General features: G+C 49.8%; 1 pseudogene; it reads right to left on the reverse strand.

The window, feature by feature from the left end:
• Positions 1-16,693: 16,693 nt before the first annotated feature.
• On the reverse strand, positions 16,694-17,327 carry LOC146187837 (uncharacterized; annotated as a pseudogene).
• Between the last annotated feature and the right edge of the window lie 430 nt (positions 17,328-17,757).

Here is a 17,757-nt window from a genome sequence, read left to right on the forward strand (position 1 = left end):
AAAGGGAGCTGGAAGTAGCATTGATGATCATAAGCGCCGATGACCTCTCACATTAAACTTATCAGCGGCTTTTAAATGCAGGTACTAAAACGTTTAAGGACATGGTCGTAAACAGAAGGTTCCAATGTCGCTCCAGCACTGACAAAGAGGCGCCGGCGCAGCCGGTAATGTCCATCTGTGAAGACAAAGCTCGCAGTCTCAAAGTATCAATTACTGTTAGGTACTGGCTGCGCTACCCACCTCTTCCGAAAAGCCGCGTTATGACCAGCTACCGTGACGTCACCAAGTCTGCTTAGGTTTCTAACATATTGTGTCGGCTTGTGTTGTGTAGAGCGCGGAAAGTAGCGCAGAGAGAGAGATGGAGGGAGAGAGAGAGCCTTCCCCCCCCCCACACACACACTAATTTTCATGCGCTTGCGTGCGAAAAGCTCTTGCGAAACGCGGCAGCTTTTCGATGGAGGTGAAAAGCAAGGCGCCCGTGTGCTGTGCGATGTCAGTGCACATTAAAAAACCCCTGGTGGTTGAAATTTCCGGAGTCCTCCACTACGGCGTCTCTCATAGCCTGAGTTGCTTTGGGATGTTAAACCTCACAAACCAAAACCAAAGCAAAAGGTGTCCGAGAAAGAGAACGAAACAGAAGAACAGAATAGCAGTAAGGTTAATTAGGTGATTGTCAGGCTACCGTAGGCGTGCACAGGGGGCTAAACGGACAATTAGGAAAGAAACGAAAGATGATTGAGGAAGTCATGGTATGAATCTAGGGTTGTGCAGCGCGCGCGTATTCCTTACTGTCGAAACGGTAAAATGCAAATCAATAAAATGAGAATATCTTCAGGCTCTATTAACTCAACATCACATGATTAGAGCGTACCCTCATAACGTGCTCCGGAGTACTTATTTGTTTTCTAAAAAATAAGCAAATGGTGAGCCTGCATACATATTAAAAGAAAACTTTATATATGAAACTCATCACAAGTGGCAATCAAACATGTGCCATGTGCATGGAACATACATTCCTTTATTAAAATAGAAGCTGGGAGTATTTTTGCTTGCTTTTCCCACCGTGGAAAGGCTGTTCAATTCATTAACATTGCAGTGAGTGCATAGTGCCGGGCAAAAAAGGCAGAGTTTAGGGCCGACGTTTAAGAAAGTCTTGTGATCCCTCGCTGCCTATCGCGCGAAGTTCCTGCACTATCATCTAATCATATGACCCCTCAGGTTGCACTCACGAACCGATCAGACAGATAATTAAAAAGCATCGCGGTGCTCTCCGAAATTCATGATGGCTTGGTGGGCACTGTTTAACACATTAAACAAAGAGCAGAAAACACCTGACTGGCTCCTTTATTTCTCTTCGTTTCTTTGTCTCTGAGTTAAAGAGCGCCCACGAAACCATCATGAACATACTACAACTCGCTCAACTTCCCCTTCTGAATTGCTCTCTGAGATGCCTCGTCTCGCGCAGATCAACCGCTTGAGTTAGCGGGCCGCATTGCTGCGCCTGGCAACGACATTGCGGACCGATCGTTTCGTTATGAGAGTAAAGCATTTGCAACGGGAGGATAGCTACGACCCTCGTGCGGCTGTAAATCTGCGTCTTCATTATTAATTCTCTAAAAGATGACGCAGCTGAAAAGTTCCCTTATTACGTTGTTTCGGTGCTTTCTCGAATCACACAAGATGTGTCCGCTTACTTCACCACCCACCAAACTCTGTACCAAACTGCGGTGAGCTAACAGCCGCCTACACTGCACGTCGAATTCGCTGTTTTTTTCGCGGCCCCCTCAAGTGGCTCAAAATGCGGCGCCCAACTTTCGCCATTTACCGCAATGGTAGAACATCCTTTGCGTAATAAAAAGTCATTTTGCCGTCATCATTAAATGTTTATGCATGACGTATTTCCCGTCATACAATGTTAGCCAATCAGATTTCGGGAATCGGTTCTTTACAGTGGGCGGTTCATTTCAGCCCACCCGTAGTGCTTCCCTTTCTATCATATATACCTCTGTTTACCCTCCACATATATGAGTAACTGTGGAGGGAAAGCAGAGGTTAATATGATAGAAAGGGAAGCACTACGGGTGGGCTGAAACTGTTTTCCCTCCACAGTTATTTATATATATTGCTACGTTAGGCGATGCATGCGCTGATATGCGCATACGGAAAAAGAAGAATCTGAGTAGTTTTGGAAGAAGACGACGAGGTTCGAGCAGTGTCGGCTGGTGCCTGCAGGAAAGGCCTGATCTCTGAAGCCTTGTCTCCCGTCTCCGCTCTCTGAACCCTCAAGCTGAACTACCCCCGTAACATCTTGGTGGAGGTGCTTTCGATCCCCTTGCCACAGCTCCTCGTATTTCCGCGCCAGAAACCTGGATTTGCGCAGTAGACGCCATTTCCCCGAGCTCACCCCACCGACTGCCACAGTAAGCATGAGATCCCAGGACGCATCACCAGCTACGCGAACTCCACCTGACCCCATGGTCTTGACCAAATTCCGCCATCCGCCTATTTTTAACGGCGAAGACAAGACGGATGTTGAAGATTGGCTCGATGAATATGAAAGGTGCAGCAAGAAGTACTGGTGGGATGCTAGCATGAGTGAGTGAGTGAGTGAAAAACTTTATTAAGTATATTTAAGGGAGGGGGATGTGTAGGTGGGGTCCCTAGTCCGGGACTCCAGCGGCTGCCGCTGCTATCCGCGCACGTGTCACGAGGGCCCGTTGGGCCTCTATAGGTCAGCCTCCCACCCCTCAATTGTTGGCACTGCATTCGGATCATCTGGAGGATTGTGTGGGCAGGTCCACACCATGTGGTGCAGGCCTGCCTTTTCCCCGCAATATTTGCATTTGGGGTCGCAGAACCCGGGGTGTATTGTGTTTAAGCGGGCTGGTGTGTTATATGTACCTGTCTGTAGGCGTCGCCATCTAACTTCCTCCTCTTTGGAGAGCCCCTTGGCTGGGGGTGGATATTTTCTGCGAGAGAGTCTCCAGTGCTGTAACCTCTCCGCATACATCGCCAGAGGGCCGGGATAGGGCGGTGTGGAGGATGGAGGGGTCGAGTCCCGGGGGAGGAGAGCTCGGGAAGCGGCATGGGCGCACTCGTTCCCTTCCACGCCTTGATGTCCCGGTGTCCAGACGAGGCATTTGTCTTGTTCGGGGTGTCCATAATTTTTCAATATTCTGGCAGCCTGGGGACATATTCGCCCTTTGATGTAGTTGCGGTAGGCAGCCATAGAGTCTGTTATTATATAGGCGCAGGTGGTATGCGTGGCGGCTAAAGCAATGGCCGCCTCCTCCGCCATTTCTATATTGTCATCGCAGATGGTGAGGGCATCAACCAGTTGTTGTTGGTGAATCACAACCGCTACTGTGTACCCCGCTTCTGACTTTGCTGCTTCTACGTAGTAGGATTCAGTGTACGTCCCGTACTTTTCCCATAATGCTTGCCAACATCATCTTCTACCTAGCGGGAACGTCGAAGACCTGGTTAACCAACCACGAACAAGAGATGCCTACGTGGGACATCTGCAAACAAAAACTGCAGGACGTATTCGGCAAACCAATTGGGCGAGCTCTGGAAGCCAAAAAAGACCTGGCTACTCGTGCTCAATGAGTCAACCGAGTCATACCTTGCCTACATACTGGACGTTCTCGCCCTCTGTCGAAAGGTGAATACCTCCATGACCCAAGATGATAAAGTGGGCCATATACTTAAGGGTATCGCTGATTACGCATTCAATATACTTCTCTGCAAAGACTGCTCTACAGTGGACTCAGTCCTGCAAGTATGTCGCCGTTTCGAACAGGCGAAGCAGCGCCGCATTGTCCATCAGTTTGAGCGCCTTCCCAACACGGCGACTACATCCTCATGTGACGATCTGCCCACATTGCAGCAGCCTTCAAGTCAGAACAACCTCACTACTAACGTCCGCAGGGAAATCGAGGCCTTGACTCCTGTTACACTTACATCACCTCCTCCAGAGCCAACAATAGCTATGATACAGGCTGTCGTCCGCCAAGATTTCGCGAACGTGGGCCTTGTCTCCAATACTACCACGCCACCCCCTGCACCACAGCCAATACCAGTGGTTGCTGCTGCTGCCACAAGACTGCCCTACACACGGCGCTACCCTACCCGCAATACTGCGGAGTGGCGCACTTCTGACGATAGGCCTATCTGCTTTGTCTGCTGTCGGAGTGGCCGTACGTCCCGCTATTGCCGCAGCCGCCCGGCTCCCCCCTCTCACCCCTATTACAGCCCTGTTCGCCATGACTACTATGCACCACGGCGAGTTCCTGTCACCCCAGCACAGCTTCGTACCGAGAACATTCAGCAAGCCTGTCGTCCCAGCCGTTCGCCATCGCGTCAAGCTCGCCGTTCCCGATCACCAACTTCTCGCCGCAGCTTGTCCCCGACGTACCAAGGCCCTTACTCGGGAAACTAGGCAACGCAGCGCCCTGTGTGACGCTGCGTTACCAACCCGGACAGCCAACTGTGTTTCGACCATCGCACAACGCCGCAACTTGATCAATGTCCTCGTAGATAGAGTCCCTTTGCCCGCTCTAATTGACACTGGGCCTATATTTCAGTCCTTAGTTCTTCGTTCCGCTAGCGCCTCAAAAAAGTTCTTACGCCCGCTAACACCTCCACAGTTCGTGTTGCTGATGGCAACACTGCTACCATCAACGGAATGTGCACTGCGCGCGTTAGCATCGGCGGCCACCATGTCCCTGTGCTCTTCGCCCTCCTTACTACTTGTCCTCAAGATGTTATTTTAGGCCTAGACTTTTCAACAGCCCATTCCGCCCTCATTGACTGTTCGTCCGGACTTCTACGCCTAGCCCTTCCCCATTGTGTTCACGACCCTAGTGCTGACCATTCCCAGCCTCGTCTCCGCTCCAGTACATTTACTCGCCTACCTCCCGAGGCGGCAGTACACGTGCCCATGTCACCCTCTCCTTCCCTGCCTGACGACAACTACGTTGTCAACCCCATCACCGACGTCACTCTACTGCGCAACATCGTCCTACATCATAACATTGTACACGTCGCGAATAACCTCGCCTACATTCCCGTACTCAAGCATGTCTTCGCAAGTTCTCCCGCAGGGCATTTTTTCTTGCCGAGCTGTCACCTTTGTCCAGCTTTACTATATCTGCAGTGCTGTCCGACCGTCACGCCGAGGTACCTGCCCAACCTCTCCCGTCACATAGTCCGGAAGACTGCATCTCAGCCATGGTTGCCTCTGACCTGCGCCCCGAATATGCCAGTGCCCTTTCCGGCCTTTTGCGGTCATACAGCGACAATTTTGATTTCAGTCACGGATCCCTTGGCCAAGCGTCCGTCGTCACACACCGCATCGATACTGGAGATGCCCGCCCTTTCACCGACGGCCTTACAGAGTTGCTCTTTCCGAACGCCGGATCATTCAGGAAGAAGTGGAGAAAATTTTGGCCAGCAACATTATTAAGCCGTCGAGCAGCCCCTGGGCGTCACCGGTGGTACTCGTCAAAAAGAAAGACAACAGCTGAAGGTTCTGCGTAGATTATCGACACCTAAACAAGATAACAAAGAAAGACGTGTACCCTCTTCCAAGGATCGATGACGCCCTCGACTGCCTGTATGGTGCCAAATACTTCGCCTCCATAGATCCCCATTCTGGATATTGGCAGATCTCTGTTGACGAAAGAGATCTTGAAAAGACGGCTTTTGTCAGCCCGGATGGCCTCTACCAATTCGTGATGCCTTTCGGCTTATGTAATGCTGCTGCGACATTCGAGCGCATGATGGACTCCTTACTACCGGGTTCAAATTGACCACATGTGTGTGCTACCTCGATGACGTCATCGTATTTTCATCAACCTTGGAGGGCCACCTCCATCGTGTTTCGGCTATTCTCTGCGTCTTCCGAAAAGCTGGCCTTCAGTTGAACTCCAAGAAATGTAGCTTTGGTTGCCGGGAACTCAAGGTCCTAGGACATTTGGTCAATACCCATGGCATCCAGCCGGACCCCGACAAAATTCGCGCTCTAAGTGGTTTTCCTACACCGAAATCTCGCAGCGACGTGAGTAGCTTCCTCGGACTTTGCACGTATTTCCGGCGATTTGTACCAAACTTCGCGGAGATCGCCCGTCCACTTACGCAGCTTCTGAAAAATGAGGTCTCCTTTTCCTGGGGCCACGAACAATCGGACTCCGTCGCCGCTCTCATGGGCCACCTCACCGGACCGCCAGTGTTGGCTCACTTCGATCCGTCAGCGCCAGACGCAAGTTGTCATGGGATTGGTGCCGTTCTCGCACAACCTCAGCTCGGTTGCTCTCGCGTCATCGCCTATGCCAGCTGACTCCTCTCTGCGGCCGAACAGAATTATTCCATAACTGAACGTAAGTGCTTAGCCCTAGTTTAGGCCATTACGAAGTTCCGCCCTTACTTGTACGGCCGGCCATTCACAGTAGTCACTGACCACCACTCATTGTGTTGGCTTTCTACACTCAAAGATCCTACTGGCCGCCAAGGACGTTGGGCCTTGCGCCTTCAGGAGCACAATTTTTCGGTGGTCTGTAAGTCTGGCCAGTTGCAACGAGATGCGGATTGCCTGTCCCGTTATCCAGTCGACCCGCCAAGCCAACCTGAATGTGACAACGACACTTGCGTGCTTTCTATTTCTGACTTTTCCAACATTCGCAGTGAGCAACGCCAGGACCCTCACCTTCGCGAAATTATCGATCGCCTCAGCGCCGATCCCCATGACCCTTCCCTTAGTTTGTTTGTTCTCCACGATGGTACCTTATACCGGCACAATATGCGACCTGATGGCGCCGACCTTCTACTAGTAGTCCTTCAGCACTTACGCACAGCCGTCCTTGAACAGCTTCACGACGTTCTCACAGCGGGTCATCTAGGCGTCTCTCGCACATACGACAGTGTGCGCCGTCGGTTCTTTTGGCCAGGCCTATACCGCGCAGTCCGCCGCTACGTGGCGGCCTGTGACCGCTGTCAACACCGGAAAAGCCATCCGTTTTACCAGCTGGACTTCTGCAGCCGATCGACATTTCCATAGACACATTTTCTCGAGTGGGTCTGGATCTTTTAGAACCTTTTCCACTGTCCGCATTGGGGAACAAATGGATTGCGGTGGCCACTCATTACACCACACGCTACGCGGTCACACTGGAAATACCAACCAGTTGTGCAACTGATGTCGCTGCTTTCCTCCTCAACGACGTTATACTTGTCCATGGAGCTCCCCGCCAACTGCTCAACTGTTCCTTTCTGCGGGTATAGTCGACGAGATCCTACGGTTGTGCAACGTTCGTCATTCTTTCATGACTGCCTACCACCCACAAACTAACGGGCTTACCAAACGCCTTAACCGGACACTAACTGACATGCTGTCAATGTACGTTTCTGATGACCACCGCGACTGGGATATAACACTGCCGTTTGTGACATTTGCATACAATTCGTCGCGTCATGGCACTATCGGCTGCTCCCCCTTCTATCTTCTATACGGCCGTGAACCTCTGCTTCCTTTTGACAGTCTGCTTCTTTCTGTTGTCACTGCCAGCTCATATGCTCCTGACGCCATAGCACGAGCTGATGCTGCCCGCGTTGTTTCTCGCAACCGACTCGCAGCCTCCCAGCACTCCCAGAAACGTCGCTATGATCTCTGTCATCGCAACACCCAGTATTCTTGCCAGTCTCTCGTGCTGCTTTGGACCCCAACCCGCCGCGTCGGCCTCCCGGAAAAACTTTTGCCCCGTTATACAGGGCCCTACCGCATTTTACGACAAGTGACACACGAAATTGCGCCCTTGCATCCCGCACGCCATACCTCTACACCACGCACCGAGATGGTCCATGTTGCACGCCTAAAGCCGTACTACACGGACCCTGGTTTGGACGCTAGTAACCACAGGGACGGTGCTTTTCAGCCGTCGGGATAGTGCTACGTTAGGCGATGCATGCGCTGATATACGCATAGAAAGGAAAAAGAAGAATCTGAGTAGTTTTGGGAGAAGACGACGACGTTCGAGCAGTGTCTGCTGGTGCCTGCAGGAAAGGCCTGTTCTGTGAAAGCCTTGTCTCCCGTCTGCGCTAACGCTCAAGCTGAACTACCCCTGTAACAATATATATATATATATATATATATATATATATATATATATATTTCTCCTACAATCATCATGAATACCGCTGGTAAAGGTCCGTTTTCACGCTCGCCTCCTTTATACGTCACCGAAAAAGCAATTTTGATACACCGAAATTTCGCTCCACAAATTTGAAACACGTGGCTGTTCTGAAAACCAATCAGCGAAAAAAAAAATGCCCATGCCGGTATTTTTCACTGTCTACGCCGACACCACCTACGCCGCCCTGTTGCCACTGGAGAACCGGGCCGTTAATTTTGAAGCAATTTGCAAACGTTCAATAGTGCTAGCTGGCTTTGGCACAGCGCACATCTTTTTCCGGCATGTGGTATTGTAGTTCGAACCGCATGTTCTACCGCTTCAAGAACAAAATCTGCGTCTGTATTTCACTCCAAGTGGTTATAGATGTGAAACCTGGTATGGCAAACGTTACGGGCTTCCAAAACCGCTTGTTTAAGATTCCCTATCGTGCATGAAGCGCAGGTTATGAAATTTCAGAAACTACGCTCGCGGTGTATTTTCGCGGCCTTAACAGGGCGATTTATCCATGTGCCCTAGAAATATAAATAAAATCAAAACTTGATTGCACCGTTTCAGTTGATGAATCGCCTCTGCGTTGTATTCAATTACGTAAACAAAGTTCACTTCACCTTAGAATCAACCTCCCCAGATTGGACAGAAGCATCTTGTCCGGTTTTGAAACGCCAATCTGTAATGGATATTTGCAAACAGCCGGCATTAAAGCGGTGTTTTATCCGAACTTTCTTATGAGGCAGAAACGTGGAGGCTAACGCAGAGTTGTGATGTATGGATGCCAGAGTTGGACTGTGAAAAAGGCTGACCGCCGAAGAATAGACACGTTTGTATTGTGGTGCTGGCGAAGACTCTTGAGAGTTCCTTGGATTGCCAGAAGATCAAATCAGTCAATATTGTCGACCATAAACCTTGACTGCTCATTAGAGGGTCAAATTCTAAAGTTAAAGCTCAGCTACTTTGGTCATCTGATGAGAAGAGAGGAGTCGCTGGAGAAAGATTTGATGTTGGGAAAGGTTGAGGGTCGCCGGAGAAGGGGTAGGCAGCGAACGCGATGGTTAGATGGCATCCTCGAGGCACTGCAGATGAAGTTATGTGATGTTAAGAAGATAGTGAGAGACCGGAAAGCGTGGCGTGACATGGTCCATAGGGTCACGAAGAGTCGGACACGACTGAGCGACTGAACTGAACTGAACTGAACGCAGAGAGCAATGGAAGCGATTAGTGTAACGTACATGATATGGGTAGAGGGCAGAGTGAGTGGATGAACAAAACGCGAATTGAAGATATTTTTACCCGAAGCATATTGAAGAGGGCGATATCATCGCCTATAGTGGCATATAATGTGAATGCATGTAATCGAAAATATTAAAAGAATTGATTCCAGGAGGAAACCGTAGCAGGTGGTCGCAGAACAGTACTTGATGAGAACAAGATTGCCGGGACGGATCAAAGCGATTCGGCTGGTGCAAGACGGGGTAATCGCAGGGATATGGTAAGGTGTTTACCCTGCTGTCGTCGTAATGGGGTTTCTGACGTTGATCAGAGAACACAAATACGGGGATAACTTCTTCCTGTCAGTATCACACTGTCACAGAACGCATCCTGCCACCTATTCTTCGGGCTAGGTGTGCTGAAGGAGTCTTTTTAAGCCGTGATTTTTAAGGCGATGGCCCTTCTAGGATATGTCGGCAAGGTCGTGTCCGCAAATTGTGTCTGCAGCCGTTGTCTCGTTCTCAGAAAAGTTCAAATCAAACGAATGGTTGTGGTCGATAGAGCGTGCTGCAGAAAAAGCTATTTCGATAGGATCATTAGTTAATAAATTAGAGCCAAATATGAGAAGTAAATTCAAACATACATCGGCATTAGGCATACGACTAACGTCGACGTCTATTGGACGTTGCGACACAACGATCAAAAGTGGATCTGCTTCTTGCCCAATAATCGGTTGTCAGGAAAGGAAAGGCGCAGTACATGTCACACATTCTATGGACTTCTGAACGGCACCGTAAGGGAAGGGAGGAAGGTTGGATACCGTAGTGGAATGCCGAGGCGTAATTTCGACCATCTGGGAGTCTTTAACGTGCTCTGACGTTCCGCGGTGCACGGGCGCCTCTTCCTTTTGACTCCTTTAAAATGCAGCCGCAGACTGCAACCGATAATCGGGACAAGGAGAGAGATTTTGCAGTGCGCAGCACTAGCCCTGGCCTTGCTAGCAAAAGCTACACAAGGGGCGCACGATGTACCGTGCGCAGCAAAGATTTGCCTTTCACATTCCTCCAGAGCAGATTCCGCTGCGCTCTCGAAATTTTATTTTCTTCCTCCATCATTCGTTTTGTTCTCATACTACATCCAAGGCGATGAGCAAGGCAACATTTTGCGCTTAGCCCCAAGAGTTTATCGTGGCTGCTGTTGACGTTGACGCTGATTCGTAATTTAAAATCGCGGGACGGCGACGTGTTCGCGTTGTCATGTGTTCCTGCCCTGTCAAACTATGATGCAATAATCACTCGGTGACTGTGTTTCCCTGCAGCCCGACCCTGACTGGGATGCCTCCCAAACTGGCCCGGCTGCTTCCGTGACCACCCAGAGTCTCTGCGCTTCGTTGACGGGTCCCTTAGCAGTGCCCGACCCTCCTCTGCCTAGAAAACCGGAGGTCGTCCCCTTGATACAGTGAGTGCTTAACTTTTCCCCGCCCTGTCATTGTGGTCAAGGTTGCTCATTTTTCTGAGTGTATCGCGACTGCAGAAATACGTGGTAAATGCAAGGTGCCACAGTTATATATTACGAAATTTTAAAGTGACATACTTTTCCAGGTAGGTAAAACAATTTATATGCCATGCGGATTAGTATAATAAGGTGTAATGCTATTGTTCTGCTAAGTTGATTAGAAAAGACTGCTAAGATAAACTTTTTTTAATAATAGCAATGAAAACTCACAAGCTGATATGTTGTGAGCCATGTTGACCACACAACGTAACGATTTGTAGAGGTAGTAATACTCTTTTGCCTTCCCTTTTTATTATTAAATGAACGGAGCCAGCCAAAGAGTAAACAGTTGCCGCTGTATATTTTTCCAACAATGCAAACGCAAACCTTTGCCGGGGCAGCACTGTAGAGTTTAGCTGGTTTTGTTTTCAGAGCGCTCTTCTTGGGTCGCAGAAGACAATGTTATCACGTAGTAATTTTTTTTTTATTTTCCGGGGTTAGTTTTCAGCCCCGATAATGAATGAATTAAACCTTTATTTGAATAAAGGGATGGCTCTCGGCCGCTGTTTGGGTAATTAGGGAGCTAGGAGAGATGGGAATGTACCTTCGTCTTCACGGTTCTTCAAGCTGCTGCTTCTTGCTTGCCATGCTGCCGATCTTCGCACTGTAAGTCGACCTCTCTCACACTATTCGAAGCAGGCTGCTCTCACTCCCGTATGTACCAATGGAATGTTGTATTGCGGTGCTTGATAGAATCTGGTCTGATAAGCGTGATAGAAAGCGCACGAATATGGTCGGTTCTTCTCACCACTTCAAACTCTGCTTGAACAGGTGCTTCACTTTCGATTGGTCGCATTTGTCGTACAGAAGGCTGAATTGATAAAAACTAGACTCAAGGTGAATAACATGGCAACGATCAGATTGTCGGTAGGCTTTCAAAGGCTGTTTCTAGGAATACTTTCCAGTGTATGCAGTCGTTTTGTTGAAAACTAAGGGCTGAAATGTGTCTTAAGGTTTTGTGTGCTTAACACATGAGCATATGCCTGGGACACAAGGTACGAAGGCTCTCGCAGGAACTTCGGAGCATAAAACGCCATTCTCTTTCTAAACGAAAAACGATATGTGGTCTTCGCGGCAATCTTTGTTATATGTTGTTACAGCGTGAAGTGGATGAAGCGCGGGGCAAGCGCATGGGAGGGAGGGCATGGAGAAGAGAATGATGGAACCGGCGGTGTGCGAGGGACTGTGTCTCTATCTGTGACTGTGTCTGTCTCCGTAGTGTGATCCTACCACGTAACATTTTGGTGGCAGCGGTGGGATGGTGCCAAATACCCGCTCCCGCTGTGTGGCTCCCGACGTGACGGACTACAGTACAAGAGTATTGCTGACTGATGAAGCCGAAGATGCAGCGGCTGGTGCCGCTAGGCCTAGTCACTCGGAGGGGCTTGGTCCTTCCGCACAGTGGGACGCCTGTGCTCACCTCCCCGATTTATTCGGCCAGCGGCTGGACGCATGCGAGGCCGGACTGGCTGCCCAGGTTGCGGCGGTGGACGCTATTCGGCGCGACGTACGTCAGCTCACTCTGGCGGCAGGCCTGAACACAGTAGGTTCGTTGCCTTTGGAAGTCACCGCTGATGCTGTCTCCGACGCCGATGTCGTTGGGCCTGTGGTCGTAGCTGTCAATCGTGAACTTGGCGCGGGCACTTCTTCACAGTGGTATTCATTGGAGCTTGTAGATCTACATACATATGACAGAAATGTATCGTAGGATGCTTATCGCATCAGGCCAGACAGTTTGCGGAGGCAAGAGGCTGTGACGAGAAAGCGAAGTCGAGCAAGCTCATCGCCAAACTGAGAGGACGTGCGGCCGAGCTCCTGCAAAACGTGCTGCCCAACGAGCTAGGCACTTACTCAGTGTTGTCGGGCCTTCTCACCGACCATTATGATACCTTAGGTTACCCCCGGGTGCAGTACGCCCGCAATCAAAAGCCGGGAAGACAAACAATGACCTCGCCGCAGCCGTTAAGAGGCTTCAGCATCTGCCTGTGCAGTCTGTGGTTTTGACAACGCGGCATGCATCCGTTTACCTGGTGATATCGCCTCAAAATCCCGCTGCCATGTTCAGCTACCTGATCTATTCGTGATGGCTTTGGCTTCTGACATCATTCTACGCCCGGCTGTTGTAGCTTGGGAGCGCGGTCGGCTGCACAGCACGTTTATGGAAGGAGGGCGAACACCAAGGCCGCCTGTGACTATTTTTAATCCCCGGCTGTCTACACGATTCTTGTATCCAGACGCCAGACCAGCAGGCACAGGAGGTTTTATTCCGAGATGCAAGCTCGCAGCCTCAAATCAACAACTCTGTACAAAGAGAACGCGCGCCGTCTTATACCTGCGTGAGCTGCCAGTGCATGTGCAGAAATGACGAACGCGATCAGCCAACCCAATACATAGCGAGCGTCCTACTCGCGATAGAACACCACACTCTAACATTCCCTTCCTTTTACAATTGTAAACGATCCGGCGGCCGTCGCTGTCTGGTGCTCCTTCGCAGTTGCACCGGTTGGCCGCCGCTTGTTTGCTGTGCTGCCAATGGTGACGGGGTTGGTTCAATGGATGAATGAAACCCTACGTCTGATGCATGTGGCAGTTCCACCACAGGAACTGATCTTGCCCTCTACATTATGCAGGATCGTCGCGAGTGGTCAGCGTGCACGAACCGCACTTTGTTTCTCATATACATACCAAATATGTTGTCGGCGATTTCACTCGCGTAATTCGTCCAGGCTACCATTTCACCACGTAATCACGCTCCGAGCGAGCCCACACACGATCACCAACAGCAAGCAACATCTGCACACCTCTGCGTTTATCAGCAGACGTTTTTACTTTGTGAGCCTTCGTACTCATTGTATCGATAGTGCTCGGTTTTAGTAACGACAAGCGAGTCCGCAGTTTCCTTCGCAGCAGTAATTCGGCGGGTGTTCTTGCCGTGAAAGTATGTGGTGTAGTTCTATAAGAGAAAACGAAGTTATCAATTCTGTGCTGCAGCGACCTAGAAGTGCCTTTTTCCTCACCTTCCAGCAGCTGCTTAAGCAGTACCTCCTTGACTGCTTGCACTCCACGCTCTGCCTCTCCATTAGATTGTGGGTGGTAGGGTGGCGTGAGCGTATGCTTAACTCCTTTTGCTTTAAGAAGTTCTCGGAATTCAGCTGCTCGAAACTGCGGACCGTTATCGTATACTACTTCTACCGGCAACCCATGTGAAGCAAACCAGGAACCAGCACACTCAACCGTTTTGACAGCGGTTTTCACTGTCATAACGTTCCTTTCTAAGCATTTGGAGTATGCATCAATCGCGACAAGGAACAATTTCCCTTTTTCTTCCGCGAAATTCAAATGTACACGCTCCCATCGGTTTTGACACAGTTGCCAGGAGGCCAAATGTACGGGCGGTGCGGAGGGGAGAACAGAGTGGCATATCTGACGATTCCGCACACATTGCTCGAGGGCATGATCAATGCCAGGCCACCACACCATGGATCTTGCTACAGCTTTCATTCTGGTTATGCCCGGATGTTGTTCATGCAATACATGCAGTACCTTCTTCCGGAGCGACCCGGGAATGACCACTCTGTTTGTCCATGCCAGGCATCCATTGTCTATAGTGAGCTCAAATCGGCAAATGAAAAATGGTTTCTAGTCAGCCATGCCAAAGTGCAGTATCAAGATCAATTATTTCATCTGCCGCTAGTTATTGCAAGAGAAAGGGAGGGCACGAGAATGCCCACGCTGTTAGGTCGAGAATGGCTTTCAAAACTTAAGCTGGCACGAGATAATGCCAGACCAGACACAGTTCTAGGTCAGCCATGCCATATCATGTCCCGAACTGCACTCAGCAGTTTATCTCGCTCAGTTTCGCGTTCCACATGCTTTGCCGGCACAGGCAACTCATTCAGAGACGAAAAATAAAAGATTTCCTCACACTGGTCCCCTGAGTCTGGTAGTGGCAAGCGATACGATGCATCCGCATGACTTATAGCAGATCCCGGCTTATGCTTAATCTGGTAGCGATAGTTCACCAAGGATTCGAGCCACCAATGCACTCTTGCAGTGGCTACCGCGCTGCCCTGCCTTTTCGGATCAAACAGAATAGTGAGTGGCTGATGGTTAGTCAAAATGTTAAACACCCGTCCGTATAAGTACTTGTGAAATTTTTTCACAGCGAACACACTGCTTAGGGCTTCTTTTTCAATTTATCCGTACTTCCTTTCAGATGACGACAATGACCGAGATACAAAAGCTATGGGTTTTTCATTGCCTTTTTCGACATGCGACAATACTGTGCAGAGTCTGTACTCGGGGGCATCACATGTCATCTGAATTTCTTGTTCACATTATAAAGCGTCAAGACACTTTTATCAGACATGTTTTTTGCTAATGTGAAAGCCTTGTCACACTGACGCGACCAGGGCCATTTGCTTTCTTTGCGGAGCAAGTCTTGAAGTGGTTCAAGAACAGGTGCCAAATTTGGCAGAAATTTGTCATAAAAGCTTATCGTGCACAAAAAAGCTTTCAACTGGGTCACGTTGGTCTGTAGGGGGGCTTCTTTATGGCCACCACCTTTTCCGGCGTCGGATGAAGGCCATCCTTATCAATTTCATGTCCCAAGTACGTTATGCGTTGCTGAAACAAAGCACACTTTTTCTCATTCACACGTACACCGTGTTCACTCAGACGCTGTAGGACCCGTTCCACTGTTTCATAAGCCTGCCTATAGTTCTAGCCTGTGATGATTGTGTCATCCAAGTAGCAGGCCGTCCCCGGCATACCATCAAGTATTTCTTCCATGACGGCTTGGAACGTTGCCAGTGAACAAGGTACGACATATGGCAAGCGACGAAACCTAAAAATGCCCACGTGCGCGTTAATAGTCAACAATTCTTGAGCTTGCTCATCTAGCTCGGGTTACAGGTACGCCTTCGACAGGTCAAGAACGGAAAACACTGTTCCGCCTGGCAAGGCTGCAAAAAAGTATTCGGGAAGCGGCAAGGGTTAATATTCAGCCTCAATTACCGGATTTACGATGACCCGGTAATCACCACAAAGACGCAGCTTTCTGCTGTTTTTTTTAGGAACCATGACGAGGGGCGTTGCCTAACTACTATGCCTGACTCAATAGATGACATCAGCGTTCTCTAAATTCGCCAATCCATGCTCGCCTTGCTCGCGTAAAGTGTAGGGAACTGGTCTGGCTTTACCTGGTCTGGCATTATCTCGTGCCAGCTTAAGTTTGGAAAGCCATTCTCGACCTAACCACGTGGGCATTCTCGTGCCTCCCTTTATCTTGCAATAACTAGCGGCAGATTAAATCATTGATCTTGATACTGCACTTTGGCATCCATGACTCCAGCAATAGGCACAAGCGTTCCGTTGTGTTTGTGACCAATTTCCCATTAGCTTGTCTTAAACAGGCATGAGGAAAGTGTTTCGCCCACTCTTTTTCCGACATAATTGATACAGTTGCACCTGTATCTAATTTCACTTGAATCGCTCTGCCATTTATTGTAACCACAATAACAATGGCAGACGCGCTAGCCTTCTGGTTAGTGTGACACAGAGTCAGCAGCTCATTACTGTTATCACCCGACTCTACAGAGCGCACTACTTTAAATCTGCACACTATTGCAACGTGACCTCTTTTTTTACATTGGAAAGAGCATTTGTTTACAAAAGGGCAACACACAAGGTGAGTGTTCGCCTCCACATCGGCGACAGGTGCGCTCGTCCCTTGCGACGCATTCCTACGAACGCTTGATCTGGCTCCTTGCTTGATAGCCATTTCTCCGGTATGCGCGTTCCGTTGTTTCACTGTCGCCTGTGCTGTCGGACGCTGCTTCTTGGTTGCTCGACGATTGAATCGTGTCTTTAGTGTCCTGGCTCGCGGCTTCCATGACTGTGGCCACACTACACGCTCGGTCCCATGTTATTTCATCGTCAGGTAGTGCTAGCAGTCGGCATCGTATTGCTTCGGAACGCAATCCCGCGACAAGCCGGTCCCGCAAAGCCTCGCTCAGAAACGTGCCGAATTCGCAGGCTGTCGCTAGCCTCTTCAATTCGACTATAAAGTTCGCGATCTTCTCATGGGTTTCCTGCCTGCGCTGGTTGAACCGATAGCGTTCGATGACAGGCGAGCGTGTAGTGCTTCTCAAGCGCACTTACTACTTCCTTGAATGAAGACTTCGCTGGCGTCTGTGGCAGCAGTAATCTCCGGAGCGGGACACAGGCCTTCTCGCCTATAGCCGTTAAGAAAACTTGCAGTTTCTTGTCATCGGTAGCGTCCTTGACCGCAGCGAATAACTCGAAGCGTTCCAGGTACACTTCGAAGTCGCCGCTGTCCGGCTGGAACTCTGCTAGCTTTCCGACGGTGTTGGTCATCCTAGTAGCCTGGCCAATCATCCCATCCTCGTCGCCAGGCCAACAGGAACAGGAGGTTTTATTCAGAGGTGCAAGGTCGCAGCCTCAAATCAGCAAATCTGTACATAAATAACGCGCACCGTTTTGTACCTGCGTGAGCTGCCAGCGCATGCGCAGACATGACGAACGCGGTCAGCCAACACAATACATAGCGACCGTCCTACTCGCGATACAACACCATGCTATAACAATTTTCAATGTGCCAACATAGCGCTCTGTCTCTATCGCACCTCTTCTAGTCCGTCAAACCACTTCTTCCTCCTCTTACTTCTGCTTGCTGACTCCAGCGTGAGTCTGCAACACGCTCCGCGTCCTGAGGTGAGATGTATCCCGAAGAGCACCAAAACTGCAGAACAAGATGGATAATAAGGGGCGTGCAGCACAGACTCGA

Source organism: Amblyomma maculatum, chromosome 5 (assembly GCF_055883805.1).
Source record: "Amblyomma maculatum isolate TAMU_Amacu chromosome 5, ASM5588380v1, whole genome shotgun sequence".
Lineage (NCBI taxonomy): Eukaryota > Metazoa > Arthropoda > Arachnida > Ixodida > Ixodidae > Amblyomma > Amblyomma maculatum.